The sequence below is a fragment of the Fringilla coelebs genome (genome assembly GCF_963513975.1).
Source record: "Fringilla coelebs genome assembly, chromosome: 2".
In the NCBI taxonomy this organism is placed as follows: Eukaryota; Metazoa; Chordata; class Aves; order Passeriformes; family Fringillidae; genus Fringilla; species Fringilla coelebs.
The window spans coordinates 1,521,415-1,547,607 of NC_140029.1; positions in this window are offsets into that span (position 1 = coordinate 1,521,415).

The window sequence follows — 26,193 nt, forward strand, 5'->3', positions numbered from 1 at the left end:
GCTGCACTCCAGGTGGATCCCAGGAGGGGCAGAAGGAGGAATCTTCTCCTCCCAGGGAAGCTCTGCTGGGTTTTCCCACCACGTGGAACAGCACAGCTGCCCTCTGACCAGGGCTGAGCTTTAAAAATAATAGCTACACTACCACAAACTGTCCTGAGGCACATAAAAAAGTCATCCAGACATCCAAAATTGTCAAGGAGCTGCTCCCCTGCTGCTTCCCCAGCAATGAAATAAAGTCCTGCTACTCTGGATTTCTCCCAGTTATATTTGAGGCGAGCTGGAGCCTCAGGTTTCCAAATCCTTTCATTGAATCAAGGGCAGAATTCCTGTTTCCAAAGGCTCCCATCAACATGACAACACTGGAGCAAACAAGAACAGCCTATTTAAAAGCAGGCAAACATTTCCCAGATGAAAGACAAACACTGTAGGTATTTATTAAGGCTCTAATCCAACTAAATCTCAAATCCACTTAGCAAAAGAAAAAAGCTTCAAACAACCATTTTCAAGAGTCTCAAGAAGTCCAAGACAACTGAAATGTTTTATCTTTGTGGTGATAGGACACAGGCAATGGCCTTGAACTGACAGGAGCTTTAGATGGGATTTTGGCAATGAGGAATTGTTCCCTGGCAGGGTGGGCAGGGCTGGGATGGAATTCCATCCCTGCATCCCTGGCAGTGCCCAAGGCCAGGCTGGAGCAGCCTGGGGCAGTGGGAGGTGTCCCTGCCGTGGCAGGGGTGGCACTGGGGGGGATTTGGGGTCCCTCCCAACCCAAACCATTCCATGATTCCATCATCTCTGTGCTCCAAGGTATCTCCTCAATGAAAACCTCCTGGCTTTTTGGGTTCTGCTGGGATGAAGGACCCCAGGATCCCTTTGGTCTCCACGGTGTCCCAGACACAGAACCCTCTCTGCAGCTCTCTCACTGCTTTGCCTTTTTCCTCTCAAATCCAGGCTGGGCTGGAAAAACTCCCCACATGGTTGGACTCAACACCTATTTCATGGAATGATGGAATGTTCTGAGTGGGAATAAACCCCCAGGGATGCCCCAGTGCCAGCCCAGCCCTGCCCAGAGCCCACCAAGCCCAGCCTGGGCATCCCTGGCAGCGCTGGCCAAAGGCTCCTGGAGCTCTGGCAGCCTGGGGGCCGTGCCCATTGCCTGGGCAGCCTGGGCAGTGCCAGCACCCTCTGGGGAAGAGCCTTGCCCTAAAATCCAACCTAAACCCCTCCTGGCACAGCCCCAGCCAGGATCCTGTCCCTGTCCCAGAGCAGAGAGTGTTCCTCAGGAGGAACCTGCAGGATGCTGGTTTGGAGCTTCCCCCCCTCAGGTTTTTCCACCACTGGATTTTTCACACAAAAGCCCTGGGAGGTGGTGGATGGGGAACTCCCCGATTTTGAAGGCTTTGTCCATCACCACTGCAAAATATTTCCACGTGCAGGATGCTCTGCATGGACACCACACACCTGGAGATTTCTCTGCCCTTCCCTTCTTCCTGGGCTTTCCCTGTCTTTGCTCCCATCTTCTTCAGAGGGATTGGCTTAAAATCCAAATTCTCCCTCTGTGGCAAAATACAAAAATGAGATTCCTCTGGTGCCTGTTCTGAGAGCCCAGAGGACAGAGCTGCTATGGTAAAATAACTTATATACAATGCAAATGTCTTTCATTCCAATGGCTTTCCTCCTAACAAATAACAAAATTGAAGTTTGGGGAGAAAAGCTGTTCAAAGAGCTGCCTAAAATATGAAATTTTCCAGAATTGCCTCGTTTCCAAGAAGAAAAAGAACATTTGCCTGTATTTAGATTAGCAGAGGAATAAATACAGATGATCAAATATATCATGAGTCTGAATTTATTTTTATTTTTCTGATGTGCCACTGGCTTTGTTGTGCAAGGTTTTTCCCATTAGTTATTTTTAGGGGGTTTAGATTGTATTTTCCCCTAACGGGTGACATAATGTCTTGTTAAGACAATTGACCCAGATAAGACCATGCCAACTTCATCAGAATTGGTCTGGTGCATCTGGATTTTGGATATTTTGGTGGGTCACAGACCAATAGTCTCTGTGGCATGGAAAATATTTCCAATTTTTTTTTTTTTTTGTTGTTGCTGTTTTTTTAGACTGCCAGCTTCAGCAAGGCTCCTCCAAGCTGACACTGGTTAAGAGTGACCTAATTCAAGCCAAAGATGCCTGGCCCTGAGGGAGACAGAGCAAAGCAGCCCCCGAATTTAAGGGTGAGGCAGGGAAGTCTTTTGGGTCAGCAAACACCCCGAGGGAAGCCTGGGATCCTCTGGGATCCCAGTGCTGCTTGGGGAAGAGCAGCTCGCTGCAGCCACGAATCCACAGCTCCCTCAGTAGCTGAGCAATCCATCACCTTCCTCTCCAGGCTGAAAACCCTGGGAAGCAATGCCAGGAAAACAGCCACATGTGCTCTGCACGTCCAGCCCTGCTCCAGAGGTGAAGGGAAGACTCTGAGCACTGAAGGGTTTGCACTCCCATCAGATTTTCAGGGTCCTTTTTCTCTTCCTGACTGCTTTCCCGAGAGCACCAAGCTCTGGTGATCCCCACAAACATCTGGCCAAGCTGTGCTCCAGTTCTGTGATCCTCATAAAAATCTGGCCAAGCTGTGCTCCAGTTCTGGTGATCCTCACAAAATCTGGCCAAGCTGTGCTCCAGTTTTGTGATCCCCATAAAAATCTGGCCAAGCTGTGCTCCAGTTCTGTGATCCCCACAAACATCTGGCCAAGCTGTGCTCCAGTTCTGTGATCCCCACAAACATCTGGCCAAGCTCTGCTCCAGTTCTGGTGATCCCCACAAAAATCTGGCCAAGCTGTGCTCCAGTTCTGGTGATCCCCACAAACATCTGGCCAAGCTGTGCTCCAGTTCTGGTGATCCCTACAAAAATCTGCCAAGCTGTGCTCCAGTTCTGGTGATCCCCATAGAAATCTGGCCAAGCTGTGCTCCAGTTCTGTGATCCCCACAAACATCTGGCCAAGCTGTGCTCCAGTTCTGGTGATCCCCACAAAAATCTGGCCAAGCTCTGCTCCAGTTCTGGTGATCCCCACAAAAATCTGGCCAAGCTCTGCTCCAGTTCTGGTGATCCCCACAAACATCTGGCCAAGCTGTGCTCCAGTTCTGTGATCCCCATAAAAATCTGGCCAATCTGTGCTCCAGTTCTGGTGATCCCCACAAACATCTGGCCAAGCTGTGCTCCAGTTCCGTGATCCTCACAAACATCTGGCCAAGCTGTGCTCCAGTTCTGCTCAAACTGGGCCAGGGAGGGAGGTTTCAAAGAGTGAGAGTTGAGGTTTCTTTGGCTTCCTTCTGGTGGCAAGGTGACGAGGTCTCTCGTGTTGAGATGCCCTGAGGTGTTAGAAAGTCTCTTTTTTCCCAGCCTCGTAACTGAAGAAGAAGTTGAGATTCCTGGGCTCTGCTTTTCAAGGTTGTTTATTTTCTTTTATCCATTGCACTCTTTCTCTGACCTGCTGAGATCTGTCCAGCAGCTCGGGTTGAGGCACACTGACCGCCCTTGGGGCAGTGCTGGTTTTTTGTACTAAGAACTGTGTGTACTTTATTTACAATAACTTCCCAATACCCATCACCCATGTCAGACAGTCTGTCTCTACTCTAAACCAATCCAGAAGTGCCACCATCCCAGCAGAAGATGGAGGCCAAGAAGAAGAAGAAGAAGGGCAGGACACGCCCAGATTTCTCCATCTTCCCTCTTGAACCCCCATTCTAAACCCCCAAAATTCTACTTTTTCACCCTGTGATAAATTCACTGTCATTCTACTCAAACCCTTGTGGCTGTAACTCCTCACACAAAGCTGGTAATTGTTTCCCTGGGCTAAAATCAAAGGCACAGGTGTCTGTGACTCTGTGCCAAGGTCTCTGAGCCCCTGCCAGGGTCTGGAGCCCTCCAGGGCTTTGAGGTCCCTCCAGGCCAAACCATCCCATCATTCTGTGATCTGTCATGATTCAATGATATTTTGTTTTAACCAGACCTGTGTGCAGTTTAGTCTTTTGATTTTTAAGGTACAAGAGTGGAAGTGGAGCTGTTTGCTTGACCCAAGTACAACTATAACAGATTTTAAATATAAAATCTTCAGCCCTTTAGAGGGCTGGAGCAGCTCTGCTGGCAGGAAAGGCTGGCACAGCTGGCATTGCTCACCTGCACAGGAGAAGCTTTGGGCTGAGCTCAGGGTGGCCTTGCAGGGCCTGGAGGAGCCCCAGGAAACCTGGAGAGAGACAATTTCCAGGGGATGCAGGGACAGCACACAGGGAATGGCTGCCAGTGCCAGAGGGCAGGGCTGGGTGGGATCTTGGCAATGAGGAATTGTTCCCTGGCAGGGTGGGCAGGGCTGGGATGGAATTCCATCCCTGCATCCCTGGCAGTGCCCAAGGCCAGGCTGGACACTGGGGCTGGAGCAGCCTGGGGCAGTGGGAGGTGTCCCTGCCATGGTGGAGGGTTGGAATTGGATTATCTTTAAGGTCCCTCCCAACCCAAACCATTCCAGGATTCTGTGCCCTTTTGTTTTAGCCTGTTGTTGTGTGAGCTATCCAATCTTTCTCAATTTTTAAGGTACAGAATGAAAGACAGAGCTGTTTGTTTGACCCCTCTGCAGCCATAAGATATTTTAAAAACAGAATTTTCACTTAAGCCAAGGGGTACCCAAAACAACCCTTTGAACCAGGTATTAAACATCCAGCAGCTCCCAATCCTTAAATACTCACCTACAATAATGCAGGTGAAATTTGGAGCAAAACTTCCCATTCTGCCTTCTAGAGCTGGAATTCATTTGGTGACTGAATTGTTACTCACAAGGAAGATTGATTTGCTTTGTCTTTAATAAAGTATTTTATGCTGGATCGGTGTCGTTTTCCTAATAACTGCTCCATGCTGATCATGTGTCTCTTGGTTTTATTTTGCTTTAAAAGAGCATTTTAATGGCATTTCTAAAATAAATTCTGGCACTGAGTCACTTTTATTTCACTGTGTAACACGGGTCCAGACTATCACAGGGTACAGAGCCCAGCTCACCACATCCCCCAGGGAATTGGGGATTTTTGCTGTTGTTAAATTTTGCTCCTGTATTTAAAGTGGGCAGTTAATTTTGGGGCCCTGGTTCCCTCTCTCCTGCCAGGGACTCCCTGGATTTCTTGCACTATCCCACCTCAGCCTTGCCCCTCTCCCAAAGTGGAGTTGGAGGCTTTCTTTAATTTCTTGCAAAATCTGAGAAACTGGATTTCTTGAATTTCTTGAATTTCTGGAAACTGAATTTCTTGCAAAATCAGAGAAACTGGATTTCTGAATTTCTTGAATTTCCTGAATTTCTTGCAAAATGAGAGAAACTGGATTTCTGAATTTCTTGAATTTCTTGCAAAATGAGAGAAACTGGATTTCTGAATTTCTTGAATTTCTGGAAACTTAATTTCTTGCAAAATGAGAGAAACTGGATTTCTGAATTTCTTGAATTTCTTGAATTTCTTGAATTTCTGGAAACTGAATTTCTTGCAAAATGAGAGGAACTGGATTTCTGAATTTCTTGAATTTCTTACAAAATGAGAGAAACTGGGTTTCTGAATTTCTTGAATTTCTTGAATTTCTGGAAACTGAATTTCTTGCAAAATCAGAGAAACTGGATTTCTGAATTTCTTGAATTTCTTGCAAAATCAGAGAAACTGGATTTCTGAATTTCTTGCAAAATCAGAGCTGGATTTCTTGCACTATCCCACCTCAACCTTGCCCTTCTCCCAAAGGGGAGTTGGAGGCTGTTAATCATTTTATAAACAGGATTAGGAGCTCATTCTTCAAGCAATGAGCACAGTTAGAAGGAACACAAAGTCCCTTTAATCCTGACAAGCTGCCACACTCTTCACTTGATCACTGCAATTTAGCCTCAAAATCAGAGAAACTGGATTTCTTGCAAAATCAGAAAAACTGGATTTCTTACAAAATCAGGGAAACTGAATTTCTTGCAAAATCAGAGAAACTGAATTTCTTGCAAAATCAGAGAAACTGAATTTCTTGAATTTCTGGAAACTGAATTTCTTGCAAAATCAGAGCAAGTGGATTTCTGAATTTCTTGAATTTCTTGAATTCATGGAATTTCTGGAATTTCTGGAAACTGGATTTCTTGCAAAATCAGAGAAACAGTCAAAATCTTGCCCTTAAAATTTCTCTACAGAGCAAATCAGAGGGATCAGAGCCTCCAGAATGCTGCAAAGTCCTTTCCCAGTTCTCCCAGTTCATCCCCAGGTGGGTCTGCTCAGAATCTGACTGCTCATGGAATCACAGAGCTGGAAGGGACCCACGAGGAAATGAAATTCTATGAAATGTCATTAAATTCTATGAAATTTGATGAAATTCCAGCCCCTGTTTCTGCCCAGACCCCCCAGCAATCCCCCCTGGGCATCCCTGGCAGGCTCAGGAAGGCGACCCTTGGCACATGGGGCCCTCTGAAAAATTAATGCCAATTAAGAATCTGAAATGTGACCCGTTTTTGGACCTTGCCAGCACAGAATGTGAGTGCAGCTGCTGCAGGGAAGCTGGGCAGGGTCACAGTGTCCACACAGGAGAGTTGCACATTCCAATTTCTCCAGAGCCCTGAAGTGTGCTCTGACAGAATCAGGTCTAAAATCCAACCTGCTCGTTTTCTGCAGTCAGAAATAGCAGTGGATGTAAAGGAACTCCTTGAGCAGGGATGCTCCCAGGGCAAACACCACTCCTGAGTGACCACTGCAGCCAGGATTGGGATGCAGAGCACATCCCAAAACCTCTGAGCTGGGGATGAAACCAAATCCTGCCCCAGAGCTGGCACCTCCTTGGCCTTCAGCTCCTTCCCCCTCACAGGTCATTCTTGCTGCTCTCAAAGCTCTGTCCTGAGCAGGTATTTTGGCTTTAAAGCTCTGTCCTGAGCAGGTATTTTGGCTTTAAATCACACAGCTTCAATTTCAGCGCCTTCAGCTCGAGCCATCAGGTTCCAAGTGTGGTTGGTTATGGCTCAGGCCGACCACTGGAGCCCAAAATCATGGATTTAAAGCTGGGCCATCAAGAAAAAGCTGTTTCTGAGGATTCAGAACTATATTTTTCCTCATGGGGAAGCGATAATCAGAAGACCTTGCTGACATGGTGCTCAGCAATCTCCTGCTACCTCGAGCTGGGGAGGGACAGCAAGGAAAGAGGGAAATGGAGTGTTCCTTTCAGATTCCTCTCTCTGCACTGCTGTTTTGTGCAGCTGAGGAAAAGTGCTCTAAATGCCTCGCTGGGCTGTCCTGAAGTGCTCAGCAATGAGTGCAGATGAAATGTGTGGACTGCTTAGAAAATTTGTGCCTTCTGGTAAAACACAAAAGTTTTGGGGCAGCACGAAGGGCTGTTCCCTTATTACAGCAATAGCAGCCCATAAAACCCCACATTTCTGACTGGGACAGCTCTTTTGGCACAAAAATGGAAATGCAGGCCAGTCCTCAGCAGTGACAATGTTGAAACACTGGCAACTTTCTGAGCAGCTGAATTCCCTGTTGAAAAAAGCTGTGACTAAGAAGGCTGAGGATTGAGAGCGTGGCTCAGTGGGATCTGGCTGGCACCCCATAAAACAACATCACACTTCCCTTACAAAAACCCTGCCACTGAAATACCACCCAAACATTCGAGTGCTTGGGAATGAGCAATGAGGGAAGCAAACTGCTTCTCTCCTGCTGAGCACAATCCTTCATCACTCACTCCCACCTCATCCTCGCAGCCCTGCGGGAGCTGCTCTGCCTCGGGCCACAGCTGATCCCCCATTCCCTGGGGGGTTTTGGGGGATGATCCATGCCTGACTGCAGCCCTGCTGCTCCTCCACTTCCCAGCACTTCCAGGACATCCTGCTCAAGCCCCTGCTGTTGTCTCATCTGTGCTTTTTTTGCTCCTCACGAGCATCACCAGCGCTTCCAGAAAATCCCTGCCATTGTCACCCTCTGAAAGAGGGGTCTCCTTGAGCCAGGTGTCATAATGGAGATTTATATCACACCCAGGATAGCCCAGCTACCTTAGAAGGCAGAAAATCAGCAGGATGGCTTCTGTGCTAGTGTTGGAAACCAAAAGTTTTAATGAAAGGCAAAATAACAAAACTCTTTGAAGAGAAAATCCCATCCAGGTGCAAGAGGTTCTGTCCCCTGGTAAAACACCTCACCAAAACCATTGGTGTCTTTGTTCTCTTCCTTTTTCTAGTAGATTGTTCAAGCAAAACTTTTGGCTCCTGTCCAATTGGCCATCCTTAAGTTTGAGGTGAAGTCCCCCAGCCTATGAGATGCCTTTTCACCTCATTGAGGAGAGAAACTTCTGGGCTTTTTTCCTTTTTAAAGGGACAAAAGATAGATTTGTCACTCTGTCAACAAGAAACACATTCCTGCAGCCCTCCAGCAGGGAAAACTCCTCAATTCCCACTGCAGCAGCTCCCAGGGGCTTCACCTCCAGCAGGCTGCCCCAGGGTGGCTTTCCCTGCATCCCTGCATCCCTTAATCCCTGCATTCCTGCATTCCTGCATCCCTTAATCCCTGCATCCCTGCATCCCTTAATCCCCGCATCCCTGCATCCCTTAATCCCTGTATTCCTGCATCCATGCATCCCTGCATCCCTGCATCCCTGCATCCCTGCATCCCTTAATCCCTGCATCCCTGCATCCCTTAATCCCTGCATCCCTGCATCTCTTAATCCCTGCATTCCTGCATCCCTGCATCCCTGCATCCTTTAATCCCTGCATCCCTGCATCCCTCCCCCATCCCTGCATCCCTGCATCCCTGCATCCCTCCCCCATCCCTGCATCCCTGCATCCCTGCATCCCTCCCCCATCCCTGCATCCCTCCCCCATCCCTGCATCCCTGCATCCCTGCATCCCTCCCCCATCCCTGCATCCCTCCCCCATCCCTGCATCCCTGGCACCCTCCTGGCTCTGGATCCCACACCTGTGGCAAAGCTGTGCCTGGGAAATGTGACACTGCTGAAACATTGATGAAACGCTTGGCAACATGAAAGCAGCTGCCAAAGGCTGATTAAAAATTGAAGGGAGCTGCTTATGAAAAACATAAATGCTCGTTTGAGGTGGTGCTGTGCCCTGGGGGAGCAGCCTGTCAGTGAAACCCCCTTTCCCAAGGCTTTTTTAGGAAATAAGCTGTGCTAAGTCACAAGTTCTTGCTTTAAATTAGGAAAACCTCTCCCCTTTTTCATCCTCAAGCCTGGTTATCAAGTTTTTACATCCTGGTGATAGGGAGGATGTAATTAACCCTTCCCATGAGCCCTGCCAGGCCTGTTCCTGCAAACCTGCTTAGCTTTATTGAGCAGATAAAGATGGCACAGGAGCATTCCCTTGACTCAGGTTCCTAATTCCAGAAAGCCAGGCCTGAAACCATGGGGTGAAGATTATTGTAAATAAGTAAAACCATTTGGATACATTTGTACCAGCATTTTGGATAATATTTAGAAATGACTCAGAAATAAGCCACTCCTAGGATAAAAAGTGCTGGAATAAGGTCAGGATAATCTACAGTTTATGAGGCCTTTGCAGCCCTCAGCTGGCTCAGCCCAAGGCTCCAGGGTTTACACACACACACAAACAGAGCTCCTCCAGATCTGCTGAATTTTATCCAATTTCCAAAGCTCTGCCCCCTGAGCATCCCCACTAAGTTAAACAAAATCCTCTGCTCAGGATCACACCACGCAGGCCAGTGGTCTTTGCAAGTCCTTGTAAGGAGGATTTGATTAAACCCATGCAGCTCTGATCAGAATCATCACTGCCTCAATGTCTCCCTTTCTCCAGGGGTTCTTGGCCACTCACAGCTTCCATCCCAAATCCTGGGCACAGCAGAGGGGCCACCAGGGCAGGGACAGAGGTGGTCCCAAGCCGTGGCTGTGTCTTACAGCCCCTGCCAGGGCCACTTCTGCTGCTCTGCCCCCCTTGGGGCAGATAAAACTCCTGCTCCAGGACATGAAACATCCCCAGCCCTCAGCAGCCAGGACAAACAGAATGCATGGGAGCTCCAAAGGGTCCCCAGGGCCAAAAAAGAGGAGGAATCCCCAGGCTGAGGCAAGAGAAGCACTGCCAGCCTCACTGGTCCCTTCTCCAAAGCCTCTCCATGGTTCCAAAATCCCCTGCACGTTTCCCAGAGAAGCTGTGGCTGCCTCTGGATCCCTGGAAGTTTCCAAGGCCAGGTTGGAGCAACCTGGGATGGTGGAAGGTGTCCCTGCCCGTGATCTTTAAAGTCCTTTCTGACCAAAACCATTCCACCATTCTATGGCCTGGGTTAAGCTCAGAGCTTGGAACTTGAAACATTACAAAAGTTGAAATGCAGCTTCACCTCCCTGCCCTTTTCCTACTTCTGTTTATTTGCCTGGTAATTTTTACTTCAGCCAATTATGCTGCAAAATGTCACCAATTTTACCTTTTAAATAAAAAATCCTCAAACAAAATAAGGCTGATAAAAGAAATCCAGGGAAGAACACACAATATTCCATCCCCTTAGATATTCCAGCCCCTCAGCCAGCCAGGAAAATGTGCAGATGTAAAGGGATCATTAATTTTCTAGTCCCTGGATTAACACCCTGAGCAGGCTGAGATGACTTTGGCTCCAGCCCCTCATTACCTGGATAATCAGGGGGATTACAGAGCCTGTGATTAGGAGAGGCTCCTGATTTGTGGGGGCTTTAAATGTCACTGATATCCCAAATCTTGGTTAAGCCTTGCTGGTTTATGTGGTGATGGTGTCACAGGGAGAGGAGGAGGAGGGAGAGGAGAAGCCAGGGAAGGGAAGGAGGAGGAGGAGGAGGAAGGCCCTGGGTAAATCTCATTTTTTGTTGATGCTCAGCCCAATCTGAGTTCACTGGAATAAACGGGAAGCTCCCAATGATTTCAGTGGACTTTGGACACAGCCCCAGAAGCTTCAAAATGTAAACAGGCAGATCTGGGCATGTGCCTGGCAGGGCACTTTCCCCTCAACAAAAAAACCACCCCAGCAGGAGAGGAGCCTCTCCAACAGCCCTGGGGGAGCTGAGCTCAGGAAGAGCACGAGAGCTGCCTCGTGCTGGGAGAGGGGGATCACAGGGACAGTGGCACTCAGGGACCACAGAATCAGGGAATTCCTGTCTTGGGAGGGAGCTTGAAGATCATCCTGCCATGGCAGGGACACCTCCCACTGCCCCAGGCTGCTCCAGCCCCAGTGTCCAGCCTGGCCTTGGGCACTGCCAGGGATGCAGGGATGGAATTCCATCCCAGCCCTGCCCACCCTGCCAGGGAACAATTCCTCATTGCCAGGATCCCACCCAGCCCTGCCCTCTGGCACTGGCAGCCATTCCCTGGCTCCTGTCCCTCCATCCTTGTCCCCAGTCCCTCTGCAGCTCTCCTGGAGCCCCTTCAGGCCCTGCCAGGGGCTCTGAGCTCCCTCCCAGCTGGGAAAATTGCACCCAGTGACCCAGAGGCTGTGTTGTCCTTCCCAGACAGAGCAAATGTGACTCTGGGAATGTCATTCCTCGTCTCAGCCCCAAAAGATTTTGTAGACTCACTCTCAGCTCACCTCATGTTCCATTTCTTGCTCCTCCAACCATTTTCCTCCTCATGAAAACTAAGCTGCAGCAGCCACTGCCCAAACATTTGAAGAGGTCTGGGGTTTGCTCTGCAGCTCTGCTGTCAGTAGCATGAGCTCCTTAGGAATTTTAGACCTGTCTCAGTCAGTCTGTTCACTCTAAATATTACAATACTGAGCTGAACATTCACAGCATGAAAGTAGTTTTGCCCAGGCATTAAAGACATAATGATTAATGTCCATATTTAGTGCTCATGGTAAACATTTTTCTCCCACTCTTAGAACAGGGAAGTATTTCAACCCATGCCAGGATTCCTTGTAACATCATTAAAGGTGATGAATTACCCTGGTTTTCATGTGGATGCAAAATATAATTCCTTGGGAATTTCACAGTAGTTTAATGTTAATTTGTATTTACTCTGCTCCAAACTCCCATTCCCTTTCAATCCTGCTTTTCTGCAGTTCCCCCAGGTTCTCTTGGGGAGTCACGAAGTGGAACATTTCATTTCTTTCATATTGCTTTCTTTACGTTTCTGTTTGTTGTCCTTTCGCCCCCTCATTCATTCCTGTTAGAAATTAACTGGCAAAGCCAACTCGTCCTCAGTGAGAGCCATAAATCCTCCCTTTGCTGGGGACATGGGACAACAACAAATCCTCTCCCCAGGCTCCTCTCTCTGCCCCAGCCTCTCCCTCGGGATTTTTGATCCTCACTCCTGGATGAAGCACCCAAAATCCTCAATCTCCAGCTGGTTTTTATGGTGTTCTGCACTTAAATTCAAGCACTGCAAATTATCACTCTTGGCAAATTAAAGCTCTTAAAGTGAGGGAATTCCAGAGACTGGGACCAACAACACCTCGTGTTCTCTGGGAAAGGCACAGCAACAAAGTCATTCCCTCCTTCCCTCATCTTAGTGGGGAATCATGAAATCCCAGAGTGGTTTGGGAGGGAAGGGAAATTAAAGATCACCTTGTTCCACCCCAGCCATGGCAGGGACACCTTCCACTGTCCCAGGCTGCTCCAGTCCCAGTGTCCAACCTGGCCTTGGAAATTTCTTTCTTTCCTTTCCAATTTCATTCTAGAAAAACACAACCCAACACACAGACACCTTTCTTTCCCCCTCCCCATCCACACTGTATTTTTAAACTGACATGAACATGGTTTTCTTTAGTGTATCAAACTCCTGAATTCTTTGCCCAATTTCGGCTTCATCACAGAAAGTTCTGCCTTACTCACAGATGGCAGATGTGCTGGGGAATTCTGCCTGCCTGCCCCTGGAGGAGATGTTCATGGAATCCCAGACTGGTTTGGGCTGGGAGGGACCTCAAATCCCACCCAGTGCCACCCCTGCCATGGCAGGGACACCTCCCACTGCCCCAGGCTGCTCCAGCCCCAGTGTCCAGCCTGGCCTTGGGCACTGCCAGGGATGCAGGGATGGAATTCCATCCCAGCCCTGCCCACCCTGCCAGGGAACAATTCCTCATTGCCAAGATCCCACCCAGCCCTGCCCTCTGGCACTGGCAGCCATTCCCTGTGTGCTGTCCCTGCATCCCCTGGAAATTGTCTCTCTCCAGCTTTCCTGGGGCTCCTCCAGGCCCTGCAAGGCCACCCTGAGCTCAGCCCAAAGCTTCTCCTGTGCAGGTGAGCAATGCCAGCTGTGCCAGCCTTTCCTGCCAGCAGAGCTGCTCCAGCCCTCTGCTCATCCTGGAGCCTCCTCTGGGCTCTGCAGCAGCTCCAGCTCCTCCAGGGCTGGGGCAGCTCTGCAGGTGGGCTCTCACCTGTGGGGGCACCGGGGTGGAATCATCTCCCTTGACCTGCTGGAAACCAGCAAAAGTCCTTGGAATTTGCAAAAACCATGAGCACAACATAAGTTTCTGCTTAAAGAAACTTCCTGAGGGCAACTACTGAAGTAATCTGTGTGGAAAGACCAAAGTGCAGATTTGTTTGAAGCAGCCTAAGAAAAAGAGAAAGAAAATTTCCACTGCGCCACCAAAAAATTTCCACTGCCCCAACGCTCTGCCCTCCAATGGGAAGGACAATGTTCAACAAGGGAAAACAAATCTTTATTCATAGCAGGCTTAGATAATAGACCTCAAAATATGTCCTGGGTGCGTAGCTGTGCATTTGGGAGCTGTGATTAAGGCATCCTTAGCCACGGGCGCTGTGTGTGTTTCTCCCTGCGTCACCTCCTTGACGCAGCTCTGCTGTGCTGGCCACGTTGGATGTGGGGAGTATTTCTGGGAGAAGATGCTGGCAGAGGCACTGGGTCTGCCACAACAGATGAGGCAGCGTGTCCATCAAGCCCCAACACCCAGCCTGGAAGGTAAAAATTTCCTATAGGAAAAAATGATGGTGCCAGTGAGGTCAGAACCAGGATTTGGGATCTGGGAACGCTCAGGTTTGTGAGAAAAATAGGAGCACTTCTCAAAAGGCTCCAGATTTTTGTTATGTTGTTCCCTCTTCCATTCTCCCATGAATATCAGCAAAGACTGAACACAGATTCAGGGAATGACCTTAAGTTCAGCTCCTTGAAGCCCTGAAGTAAATCCCTGGTTTAGAAAAATTGACCTTAGGGAAGGAAAACATGCCAGGGGGAAATTCCCCAGGTCATTGTCCAGTGGTGGTGTGAACACAGCCAGGTTTTCTGGAAGGGTTCAAGGCCAGGATGGAGCAGCCTGGGACAGTGGAAGGTGTCCCTGCCATGGCAGAGGGTGGCACTGGGTGGCCTTTAAGCTCTCTTCCAACCCCAACCATTCCATCATTCTATAATTCAATGGCTCTGCCATTTTTTGCCCTTTATCCTCTATCCAAACCAATTCCCAGCACCTGTCCCTAACAACCCTGTCAAGCAAGAGGCAGCCTGGAACACAGCTCAGCCAGAGCTCCTTGGGGCTGATCAGCCTTAAAATGCTCCTTGTCATACAACCAGATCCCTGAATTCTGCCTGCCTGCCCTTGGGGGTGATGTTCATGGAATCCCAGACTGGTTTGGGTTGGGGACCCCAAAGCCCACCCAGTGCCACCCCTGCCATGGCAGGGACACCTCCCCCTGTCCCAGGCTGCTCCAGCCCCAGGGTCCAGCCTGGCCTTGGGCACTGCCAGGGATGCAGGGATGGAATTCCATCCCAGCCCTGCCCACCCTGCCCTGAACAATTCCTCATTGCCAAGATCCCACCCAGCCCTGCCCTCTGGCACTGGCAGCCATTCCCTGTGTGCTGTCCCTGCATCCCCTGGAAATTGTCTCTCTCCAGGTTTCCTGGGGCTCCTCCAGACCCTGCAAGGCCACCCTGAGCTCACCCTAGAGCTTCACTCTCTCCAGTTTCTAATTTTCATGACTCTGGTAAGAATTTAATATCTTTCCAAACCCTTACCTGCCGTCCCCTGCAGCTGAAATCAGAGGATGCAGAGTGCTGGGAAGGGCAGAGGAGTCTGGCTGTGATGGCACCAGAGCAGCACCTCAGGGACCAGCTGGGGACTGCTGTCACTTCTGGTTCACACAGAATTCACAGAATTCCCAGAATGACCAGGTTGGGAGAGCCCTCCAAGTCCATCGAGTCCAGCCCAGCCCCAGCAGCTCAGCTGAGCCCTGGCCCCCAGTGCCACATCCAGGCTTTGTTAAACACACCCAGGGATGGGCACTCCACCACCTCCCCGGGCAGCCATTCCAGAACTTTCTCACCCTTGCTGCAAAACCTTTTCCCTGCTCTCCAGCCTGTATTTCCCTTGGTGCAGCTCAGGCTGTGTGCTCTGGCTGTGTCAGTGCTGCTGCAGACAGAGCCCAGCCCAGCTGAGCACAGGCACCTTTCAGGAGCTGTGCAGGGCCATGAGGGCAGCCCTGAGTCTCCTTTTCTCCAGGCTGAGCACCCCCAGCTCCCTCAGGGCTCCCTCACTGTTGTCACAGTGGGACAGGGGATCTCTACCCTCATCTTTCCCCAGCCCTGGCACGTGGCACTGCCAGGGACCCACACCTTGGCCGGGGCTCTCCTTCCCCAGGGGACACAAACGGCGGCAGCCGGTGGCGCTCCATTGTTCCCCGCTCTCAAACAGCAGAGCTTCAGTTATCCATAAATCTCTGCTTGCCGCTTTTATGACACGAAACAGTGAGCAATTACTTAAATTTACCTTGTGACTCACTGCAGATTAATTCATTGAGTAATCCTTCCTGGTTTGGAGGAGAAATAGATTCGCTCCCGTTTCGTTGTACCTGCACGTGAGGTAATATTGATACCTGGGAGATAACCCTGGCTCTTATCTGGGGCAATCTGGGAAATTGCAGCTTGTTTTCAGGCACTGCTCTGGGGCTCTGGAACTCTCTGTTGGCTGGCAAGGGCTGGGACGTTTATTGCGAGGCAGGGGCTGGGAAATCAATGCTGGCAGTTTGTCCCAGGGTCAGAGGGGCTGAGGTGGGAACAGCACCTGGCCCAGGCCCCCTGCCTGCCCAGGAGTGTGTCCAGGTGGGGTTTGGGTATCCCCAGGGATGGAAAGCTCCCAACAGCTCCTCTGGGCAACTTGGGCTTTTCACTCACAGGGAAAAAGCATTCCCAGATGTTCCAGGGAGCCTCCTCTGCTCCCCTTTGTGCCCCCAGCTCTGGCACTGGGCACACTGCACAGAGCCCAGCCCTGCCTCTTTCCTTTTTCTGCCCCTCTTTGATCAGGGAAGTGTTTCACCCATGCCAGGACTCCTTGTGACATCATTAAAGGGGATGAATTACCCTGGGGTTCATGCAGATGCAAAATGTAATTCCTTGGGAATTCCAGGGCAGTTTTTGTCCCTTTGCCCCTCCTTGCAGTGTCCATGGGCATGGATGGGATCCTGGAGCCTTCCCCCAGCCCCAGCTCTCCCAGCCCTTCCCCAAGGACACATTTCCATCCTTTTTCACCACCTTTGGGCCATTCCTGGGCTGCTCCAGGGTGTCCAGGTCCCTCAGCACAGAGGAGCCCCGAGCTGGGCGCGGTGCTCCAGGGGGGCAGAGGGGCAGGGTCCCCTGCTCAGCCTGCTGGCCACAGCCCAGGACACCCTGCCCCCCTTGGCTGTGGCTCCTGCTCACCCTGGCACCCACCAGCACCTCCAGCTCCTGCTCTGCTCCTCAGCAGGCTCTGGAACATGAGGTTTCCTTTTCCTGGCGCCAGACTTTCCTCTTTTTTCCCCTCTTTGAGCTGCACGAGGTCCTGGTCAGCTCATTCCTCCCTCCTGCTGTGCACAGAGCCCCTCTGTCCCCTCAGCCAGGGTGAGTCCCTCTGTCCCCTCAGCCAGAGTCCCTCTGTCCCCTCACTCAGAGTCCTTCTGTCCCCTAATCTATAGTCCCTCTGTCCCTCTGTCCCCTCATCCAGAGTGAGTCCCTCTGTCCCCTTGGCCAGAGTCCCTCTGTCCTCTAATCCAGACTCCCACTGTCCCTCTGTCCCCTCACCCTGAGTTCCCTGTCCCCTCACCCAGAGTCCCTCTGTCCCCTAATCCAGAGTCCCTCTGTCCCTTCAGCCAGAGTTCTTCTGTCCCTCTGTCCACTCAGCCAGAGTCCCCCTGTCCCCTGTCCCTCTGTCCCCTCACCCAGAATCCCTCTGTCCCCTAATCCAGAGTCCCTCTGTCCCTTCAGCCAGAGTTCTTCTGTCCCTCTGTCCCCTCACCCAGAGTCCCTCTGTCCCCTGTCCCCCTGTCCCCCTGTCCCCCTGTCCCTCTGTCCCCCTGTCCCCTGTCCCCTGTCCCTCTGTACCCCCAGGCCCTGGGTGAGGCCCCGGGCAGCTCAGGCCCTGCTCAGGCCCAGCAGGGCTCTGGGCCCCATTCCCACCCGAGCTCACCCCCTCCAACGCCCCCTGTCCCCTCAGACGAGGCCCCCTACAAAAATGCCCCCCTGATCCCCTCAGCCAGAGTGAGTCCCTCTGTCCCTCTGTCCCCTGTCCCCTGTCCCTCTGTCCCCCCAGGCCCTGCTCAGGCCCAGCAGGGCTCTGGGCCCCGTTCCCGCCCGAGCTCACCCCCTCACACGCCGCCTGTCCCCTCAGACGAGGCCCGTGTCAGGCAGAGCTCCCCTGCCTTGTGTTGGGAGTGCTCCGAGCTGTGGAAAGGCCACAAAACCCTGAGGGCAGGGTGGATGGGGACGCTCCTGGAAAAGGCACAGAAGGAAAAGGACAAAGCTCCGGCAGCTGGGAGGGCCCCGGCTGTGTCAGGGCGTCCAAGGCGAGCTGGACAAGGCTGAGAAGGAGCCCAAAGCCACAGCAGAAGAGTCACAGGCACCTAGGGGTAAAATATTCCTTCAGAAAAGTGAGGCAGGAGGAATATGGAGCATTTTGGGCTTTGTTTCAAGGGGGAACAGGAGGGTTGCTAGGTCAGTGAATTTCCTGTGCTACCAAAGTGAAAATTGGGCCCCTTCAGAGTCTGACCATGATGTGGCACCTCAGGGATGTGCTGCACCTACCCAGGGCCCTGAGAGCACCAGGCTGGAACCAGGGCATGGGGATTTTGGGGGGATTTTGCTCTCTGGAGGGAGCTGCCAGGGAGGTGCTGGCATGAGTTCCACAAAAGGGTGAAAAAGAGGAGCCCCTGTGCTGGGTATCCCAGAGAGATTTGTGTTGTAAGGGACCTAAATCCCACCCAGAGCCACCCCTGCCATGGCAGGGACACCTCCCACTGCCCCAGGCTGCTCCAGCCCCAGTGTCCAGCCTGGCCTTGGGCACTGCCAGGGATGCAGGGATGGAATTCCATCCCAGCCCTGCCCACCCTGCCAGGGAACAATTCCTCATTGCCAAGATCCCACCCAGCCCTGCCCTCTGGCACTGGCAGCCATTCCCTGTGTGCTGTCCCTGCATCCCCTGGAAATTGTCTCTCTCCAGCTTTCCTGGGGCTCCTCCAGGCCCTGCAAGGCCACCCTGAGCTCAGCCCAAAGCTTCTCCTGTGCAGGTGAGCAATGCCAGCTGTGCCAGCCTTTCCTGCCAGCAGAGCTGCTCCAGCCCTCTGCTCATCCTGGAGCCTCCTCTGGGCTCTGCAGCAGCTCCAGCTCCTCCCTGGGCTGGGGCAGCTCTGCAGGTGGGCTCTCACCTGTGGGGCACAATCCCAACCCCAACCCCAATCCCATCCCCCATCCCAATCTCAATCTCAATCCCAATCCCAATCCCAATCCCAATCCCAATCCCAATCCCAGTCCCAATCCTTTTCCTGATCCCAGCTTGGGCTCAGCCCAGGGCACGGGATGGGATGGGATGGGATGGGATGGGATGGGATGGGATGGGATGGGATGGGATGGGATGGGATGGGATGGGATGGGATGGGGCAGGCCCAGCTCTCATCCCTAAGGAGATTCAATCCCAGGTGTCATTGGTATCATGGCACATGGAGAGGAAACAATAGGAGAATGTTTTACTCCCTCTTTACTCCCTGTTTACTCCCTGCAGGTTGTTCTCTCCTCTGTGAATTGAATAATGGGTTTGCTGAGATTTAAAATTGGTCCAGCCTTTGCAATCCACCACAGACCTTGCAGCAAACAGATTTTTGGCTTCCCTTATGGTCAAAACCAACATCTCTGCTGTCACTGGGCCACAGAAAGCCAAGATCAAGGCACTTCCATGTCCCTCTGCCACACCTTGATCTCCCACATCTCCAAAGGAAGAACATCCCAAGGCCCTGAGCAGGAATCCCAGCATGGACAGGACTGGAACCTTCTCACAGCAGCAGCTGCCAAAGGGCAAAGTGCTTTTCCTCAAAGATAACATCACCCCAAACAGGCTTTTTTTCCCTTGAACAGCCTCAGGAGCCACTGGGGCCATTGTCTGAGTCAGACCTTGAGGTTCATCCAATAGTTATTCCATGAAGACAAACTGCCAGTGAAGTCAGGGGGAGTTTAATCTGAGAGGGAAGCAGGGCTGGAACAAGGGAAGCACTTCCTCCCTGGCCATTAGACCTGACTTCAGCTGTGTGTGAAAAGCACTTCAGGTGCTCCATGGGGCTGGAATGTTCCAATCTGGGAACATGGAATATTCCACCAGATTCTGCACATGTTTTCTATAGGTTTAATTTCCTCAGGCTCCAGCACAAAGCACCCAGAGCTGAGTTTAAGCGGCCATGGCCTGGCCAAATGGCAGCACTTTTATCTTTGGCCCTATTTTGGCTCAGTTTCTTTGGCTCTAAACCACAGTTTAATTCCACATCACCTTTAGTCTTGGATTTTCTAAGTCATCTTCTCTTGCAGTCACAGAACAATGATATCCTTTAAATGTCCAGCTCTGCTTGCACAACGGGCTGGCTCTGCTCTGCTCTGAGAGCAAGGACTGACCTTAACACTCCACTTGATCAGATGTGATTGTGTGTTAAAAGAAGTTTTAAAGGTCAGCTGAACTAAGGAGCTTCAAATAATTGCCTGGGCAGCTGGCAGAATAAATTGTGAACTTGCTATGTGTTTTCTCTGTGCAGCTGATCAAAGTGGCACGATGCTCAGCGGCTACACCTCTGCAAGAACAGTGTCCAAAACAAGCAAAGCTTGGGTGGTTTGGTCTCTTCTCTTGTTTAATCTGGAGCAATTCTTGTTTAAAAAAAAGCATTGATCGGTGCCCGGCAAGATTTTGTGATTAAAAGAAAGAAAGGAAAAAAAAACCCAATCAAAACATTTTGTGTCAACTTTCTTCCTGATGTTTGTTTTACTCATTTCCAGAAAGCAACTCTGGGGATGCCTGTGAGCTGTGCTGTAAAATCACCAACAAACTGATGGATGTATTGGTGAGGTGATAAAATGATAACAAAAAAGCAGAGAGGGAAAGTGGCCTCTTTCTGCTCCCAGTGAGGGCAGAGGAAAGTTCTGGAACAGCCAGCAGGAATAACAGGAACAGAAATTCAAATCAAACCAACCAATTGTTTCCTCTTTCACTTCTGCAGCTGACCTGTAGAAATGGGCACTTTAATATTTTCTTCCAGGGATCCAGGGGCAGCCCCAGCTGCTCTGGGAATTCCATCCCAGCCCTGCCCACCCTGCCAGGGAACAATTCCTCACTCCCAAGATCCCACCCAGCCCTGCCCTCTGGCACTGGCAGCCATTCCCTGGCTCCTGTCCCTCCATCCTTGTCCCCAGTCCCTCTGCAGCTCTCCTGGAGCCCCTTCAGGTCCTGCCAGGGGCTCTGAGCTCTCCCTGGAGCCTTCTCCTCTCCAGGCTGGACATTCCCAGCTCTCCCAGCCTGGCTCCAGAGCTCCTCTGGGTCAATTCCAACAGGTTGTCCAACCTCTTCCTCTCAGAAGTGTTGGAGAGCTGCACAAGAAAGCCCTGCTGTCAGAACTGCCTAGGGCAAGTAACAACCAGAATAATCGAAACAATTGTCAGAGCTGCTCCCAGGGAGGACAAGGACCAGAGAGATTTGAGTCAGCTGTGATTTCCTGGAGGGAGGAGCTGAAGGGGCTCGTCCTGCTCCTCGTGGCATTTGGGAAAGGCAGGTTACAAAATGTGAGGAGCAGCGGTGCCATGAGTAAAGGCTGAAATTGCAGGGCTGATTCCAGTGTGACTCCAAGGGGCTCATGAATTTTGAAACTCCAAAGGTCTCCCCAGCATCTTCCAGGAAAGCAGGGAACAGAGGGGGTGCACAGGCCCTGGCAGGGATCAGGGAGCACCCGGGGGGAGCTGAGTGCCTGGAGGGGGGGGAAAGCCTCGGGAAGGCTTGGAGAGCACTCCCTGCACACAGCCTGGGGAGAGGGATGGGGAGGTAGTATGGACAGAGATACAGAGATATTGATAGAGAGGTAGAGAGATAGAGATAGTTATATAGATATATAGATATATAGATATATAGATATATAGATATATTGATATATAGATATATAGATATAGATGTATGTAGATATATAGGTATAAAGATATTGATATATAGATAGAGATATAGAGGTATAAAGAGATATAGATACAGATATATCAATATAGATATAGATTTAGATATAGATATATAGATATTGATATATAGATATAGACAGAAATATACAGATTATATAGATATATATGATCTATATAGAGAGATAGATATATAGATATATAGATATATATATCTATATATATATATCTATATCTCTCTATATATAGATATATCGATATATAGAGATCTATATATACATATATCTCTATATCTATATCTATAGATATATAGATATATAGATATAAAGATATTGATATATAGATAGAGATATAGAGCTATAAAGAGATATAGATATATCAATACAGATATGGATTTAGATATAGATATATAGATATAAACATAAAAATATACAGATTATATATATAGATGATAGATATAGATATATGTAAATATATAGATATATAGATATAAAGGTATTGATCTATAGATAGAGATATAGAGGTATAAAGAGATATAGATACAGATATATCAATATAGATATGGATTTAGATATAGATATAGAGTTATATATATATAGATATGTAGATATAGACATAGAGCTATATAGGTGATATAGAGATATGTAGATATCTAGATATATAAATAGGTATATAGATAGATATAGAAATATAGAGATAAAGGGATACAGATACAGGTATATCAATATAGATATGGATTTAGATATAGATATAGAGTTATAGATATATAGATATAGAGAGATCTAGAGACAGAGATATAGAGATATAGATACAGATCTATCAATATAGATATGGATATAGGATATAGATATAAATATGGATATATAGAGATATAGAGATATAGAGATGTTGATATATAGATATAGAGATAGAGACATATAGATGATAGAGATACATAGAAATAATGTAGATATATAGATATAGACAGAGATATAGACATATAGAAATATAGAGATACAGAGATATAAACATAGATTGGATGCAGAGATATATAGCTATATAGATATGTAGATACTGATATACAGACAGACATAGACACAGATATAGCTACATAGATAATATAGATACAGATGTTAGACAATATAGATACAGATGTAGATGTAGGATTAGCTCTCCACAATCAACAGAAAAGTCCATTAAACAATGTAACATTCTGCCAAAATGCAAGTTCTACAAGCAGGCACTGCAGACTCTGCCACCTCGGCTCACACCAACCCCTCTTTTCCACTTTGTACCCCTGGAAAACTTCCTATGGATCCTGCTGTGGTGACTCCATCCCCGTGCCAGTGGACTCACTTTCATTAAACAACTTCTGGGGCAGATGTGAACTCTTCTAATTCTGTTGCAAATAAAAAGATTCACTTAAAATCCTGTTTAAATCTCAAAGAGTCCAACCTGGATTTCCTTGTTTTGCCCTATGTTGGCAGCCAGTGTTTCCTGTTTTCCTATATATCAATTTACATCTCGTTAGCACTTGCACAATTCCATTTCTTAACTCCCATCCCTCTTCCAATATTTTCTCCAACTCTCCAGCTGTAGAATTTGCCCACATAAAAGTCTCTGAAAAATGAGAGGAAAAAGGGAAGGCAACTTTGGGAGCATTTTCTCCCTCCTAATAGTTAATTATAACTACAAATGTGAAATGCCTTCCTTCTGTCCAGCAGCACCACAAAATATTTAACAAGATTTGGATCCTGATGAGGTTTATTTCTAGACTTCACTTTGAGCAAATAATTACTGGTGTTCCTAATCCTGGGGTTAGTTTTGTGTGGAAAGAGGAGTCCCAATGCCAATACATATGGCCAGGGACATTTGAGCTGATTGAGAAATCCAGGCTTTTCTTTTTTTTAATTTTTTTTTCCCTGGAAACAGATATGGCCATTCTAGAACTTTCTAAATTAACCCTGTTTAAATTTAAAGACTGGAAAAATGTCACCCACAAATGGGGTCTTTATCCTTCTCCTTCCCATCAGCTGCTGTTCCAAACCTCTGGGCAGGGATTTTATGTGCTCTGGGCTGGTTTTCCTCTGCTGGCACCTTCCCCCAAGGCAGCAGAGCTCAGTGAGGGGGGGATTCTCAGCATTTCTTGCAATACCCACCCCCCCCAACGGGAACCCACATGGGAATGTTTCATCTGGCCAGTCCAACATGAGCTGGAAAAAGCATTTGACAATATCCCGTGGAGAAGCAGCTCAGCACTGACAGGGACTGATGAGCAAAGAGATTTTCCCAACCCTGTTTCCTGTGACTTGCTCTTCAGAACTGCTCAGTGAATTAAAAGATGCAACTCATAAATATTAATTATTTAATATTTTTTTGCTGTTGTTCATACCGTTGCAGTGATTTGAAAGATGTTTTAAAGATAAATCAAATGAGAGTCCTCTGAAAAGGTTCGTCAAATACAAACAGAAGCTGTGGGAGGAGATGAAAACAGCTGAGAGGAAGAAGCTCAGGAGGAATTTCCTCATGGAAAGGGTGTCCAGGCCTTGGAAAGAGGTGCCCAGGGAGGTTTGGAGGTTTGCAGGTGTGCCCTGGAGGTGGCACTGAGTGCTCTGGGCTGGGGACAAGGTGGGCATGGGGCACAGCTGGCACTGCCTGTGCTGGGAGCCTCAGGAATTCCTGGATTCTGTGCCAGGGAGGTGCAGAGGATCCCTCCAGCCTCAGGCAGAACCTCACAGGAATTTTAGTGGCCTGTCAAGGAGCAAACAGGACCCCAAAATTCATCCAGGGGAGTCTGTGACAAGAAGCCAGAACAAATTTCAGCTTGTTTGTGTGATGGGAGCTTGGGCAAGGAGCTGGAAATTCTGTCCTCTTGTCTGTCCTCCTGTCCTCCAGACACCAGCACAGTGAACAGAGTTGTGAGACAACAACTCCTGTGTGAATTAAGGCACGAATTAATTCCTGGAGCCCTTCTCCAATTTCAGAGCTCTGACAGATCAGAATTCCCTGTGATCTTTGGGGCCACCTCAGCCCCACCAGCTCAGGGTCAAACTCTGCTTTTCCCCAGCCCAGAAGAGAGGAACCAGCCTGGGCTGCAGGGCATGTGCAGGGCTGAGGAGTCCCTGGGAGCACAGTGACACTTTGCCGTGCCTTCCCTGGGCTCAGGTTACACCTGCACAACACGGGGAGCATCCAAAGCCGGCTCCTGTTACTCCCCCCCAGATTTGTGGCCAGCCAGGAGCTCCTGTGGCAGCTCTGCCAGCAGCCCTGAGCAGCTCAGGCCTGGATTTTTCCCCATCCCTGAATTTTTGGGTGAATTCTTCACTCGTTTGGTGCTGTCAGGTGGCTCTGACACGGACACCACTGCAAGGGACAAACAAAAATTGGTCTCTGAAGCAGCCATCAGCAGCCTTCACTGTGCTGGAAAAACATTCAGGAGGGTGTTACTGTCTCTGGGCCAGGAGCAGGGCAAAAAAATCCTGCTGAGATATTTCTGTAACGCATCTTCCCTCTTCCAAACCAGATTTTAGGGCCCTGCTATTAAAAATGACTGGATAAAGGAAGGAGTTATACTATTTTTGTTTTTATTCTCCCCTCATTGAAAAAAAGTGAAAAAGGAAAAACATCTTGAAATGTCTACATCTACCAAAAAAAAAAAAAAAAAATTAAAATCATGATTTCTTTTTCTTCTCTGCTCAAGGGGAATGTTTCTTCAAATAAACAAAGATTAAAACAGCACAAAAATTAACTCCTTTTTTTGGTTCATTTTTCTATTTGCTGCAATTTGAAATATAGGCATAACAAAATGTTTCAGTAGAATTGAAAGTAAATAAAAGTAACAGTAAGTGAGGCCCTGAGCAAGCTGATCTGTGAATGCCATCCCTGCTCTTGGCAGGGGGGGTGGAATCAGAGGGTCTTTAACCCAAACCATTCTGTCATCCTAAATGCATCCAGTGATTCTAAATATATTCAATAAATAGATTAATAAAAGTTATAAATGTGAGCCTGCTTCTGGCAATATTTAAATTGTCTTTGTGAGCAAACCTGGCTACCCCTCACCAGCAAATCCAAAGGCAAAATCGAAGGACCAGATTTGAAATGAACATAAAAAACAAATTAACCTAAAAAGCCCCCTCAAACACTTCTCAGAGGGTGAGGAGAGGAATTTGGACCTGGATTTGAGGATCAATGGCCTGAGTGTTGCAGGAAGGCTGAGGAGATGATCCTGGTGGGCCAAACAGGTTTAAAAAAGATTTTTTGAATGATCAACTCTTTTTATTCCCAGCACAGAAATTCCTTTATCCAGGAACACCTCCCACATGCAGGCCCCAGCAGCAGAGCTAAAAGACAAGCTGACTTCTCCCTTAGCCACCAGGCTGGACACAAAGGAAAGGGAAACATGCAAAATAGCTTCTGAGGGGGAGCAGCAGCAGAGTCAGTCCCTGGGGATTTATCTGTGACAAGTTTGTTCTGTTGCAGTTGTTTTTCAGGTTACATTGACCCCGAGTCACTTGGAGCAAAAAGGAGGCTGTGACATCTCTTGTAGCACAAAACAAACAATCAAACCTTATTTCTTGCAAGTAAAGAGAAGAGAATATAATTTTTTTTTTTAAAAAAGAAGAAGAAGCGGTGGTGATCCGTTTGAGGAAGTAGAAAAACGTCAAGACATAATTGCAGCTTCCCTTTCTCTACAGGAGAGTCTGTAGTGGGGCCTCCTCCCTCATTCCTCACAGGAGGTGCCTCCAGAGCTGGATTAATGGATCCTCTCCCCCAGCCAGGTGCTAATGAAATGATGATACAGTTATTTCCAGCTCTGAGCACAACCTCCAGCTGGCAAATTGCTGGGACGTGCCCGTGAAACAGAGACAGGGGTGG